Here is a 1,841-nt window from a genome sequence, read left to right on the forward strand (position 1 = left end):
CTTAGTCACTTCCTAAAAAATCTAGAAGGGTAAGATTGCGCCTGCAAGCCTCAAACTGTGGTAAAGGCAATGGCTTGGTGAAGATGTCTGCAAGTTAATCCTTGGAAAAGATGAACTTGATCTGTAGTTGCTTCTGAGAGACACGTTCACGCACAAAGTGATAGTCAACTTCAATGTGTTTCGTTCGGGCATGGAATACCGGATTTGCAGAGAGGTATGTAGCACCGACGTTATCACACCAACGGACAGGAGACTGTGGTTGGGATATACCCAATTCCCGAAGCAAAGACTGTACCCAGATAATCTCCGAAGTGGCATTAGCCACAACTTTATACTCAGTTTCAGTACTGCTACATGAGACAGTGGCCTGTTTCCGAGCACTCCAGGCGATCAGATTAGAGCCAAAGAACACAACATAACCCCCCGTGGATCGCCTGTCATCCGGTTTGCCATCCCAATCTGCATCAGAATATGCTGAGAGACAACCAGAGGAGGTCGGTCGAATATGCAATCCATGAGCCACCGTGAATCACCAATGAGTATCACGAGGTGACTGCAGATACTGGCAGACTTGGTTAACAGCAAAGGAAATGTCCGGTTGTGTGATCGTCAAGTACTGAAGACCACCAACAATACTCCTGTACTCCGCCGCATCAGCAGAAGACAGAAGCGCACCATCAACAACAGTGAGCTTGTCAGTGGTAGGCATGGGTGTAGTCATCAGTTTGCACTTAAGCATCCCAGCCCGCTGCAACAAATCCAAGGAGTACTTCTGCGTCATAACAAGACCATCAGCCCGAGAAGTAACCTCCACACCAAGGAAGTAGTGAAGCTTCCCAAGGTCCTTGACCACAAAATCAGCACCAAGCGAGCGAACAAGAGCAGTAGCAGCCGACTGAGAGGAGCTGACCAAAATAATATCATCCACATAGACCAACAAGTACATAGTAACCTCAGGCCTCTATAGAAGAAATAGTGAGGAGTCAGCAGTTGATGATGCAAACCATGAGCACGAAGGGCCATTGCAAGACGAGCATGCCAGGCACGAGGAGCCTGCTTCAGACCATAAAGTGCCTTGGACAGACGACAGAGATGATCAAGACGATCCGGATCAGAAAAACTCGGAGGCTGGCGCATATAGACCTCCTCCTCCAACACACCATGGAGGAAGGCATTTTGAACATCAAGCTGACGAAGAAACCAACCTCGAGTAATGGCAAGAGAGAGAAGAAGCATGATGGTAGTAGGCTTGACCACTGGACTGAAGGTGTCTTCATAGTCAAGACCAAAATGCTATCGAAACCACGAGCAACAAGACGAGCTTTGTAGCGCTCAATGGACCCATCAGAATGCCTCTTCACTTTGAAAACCTATTTAGAATCAATCACATTAACCCGTGATGGTGGAGGAACAAGAGTCCATGTCTGATTGCGAATGAGAGCTTGATACTCCTGCTCCATGGCCTCTCTTCAATGAGGAATGCACATAGCAGCTTGATACGTGCGCGGCTTGGAGGAGGGATCTGCAAGGGCAGCAGCCATGCATGCAGCTAACCAGGCAATTGTACCATCGGTACGTTGCTTAGGCTGAAAGATGCCACTCCAGCTGCGCGTATGTGGACGTAGAGCAGCAACAGGAGCCAGCGAAGTCGAGGGCAACGGGGGCGTCGCGGTCGGCGAAGGACTAGGCGACGCCTCAGGAGAGCCGATACCACACGGCTCTGGGCTGCATGGGGCCGAAGCCGGCCCGGGCTAAGCCAGCCCCGATGGCAATGGCCCAGACGCCATGGGCGAGACGAGGGCGGGCGAGGCCAGCCCCGATGGCGATGGCCCAGATGCCAT

The sequence above is a fragment of the Triticum dicoccoides genome, chromosome 2B (assembly GCF_002162155.2).
Source record: "Triticum dicoccoides isolate Atlit2015 ecotype Zavitan chromosome 2B, WEW_v2.0, whole genome shotgun sequence".
NCBI classification, from domain to species: domain Eukaryota; kingdom Viridiplantae; phylum Streptophyta; class Magnoliopsida; order Poales; family Poaceae; genus Triticum; species Triticum dicoccoides.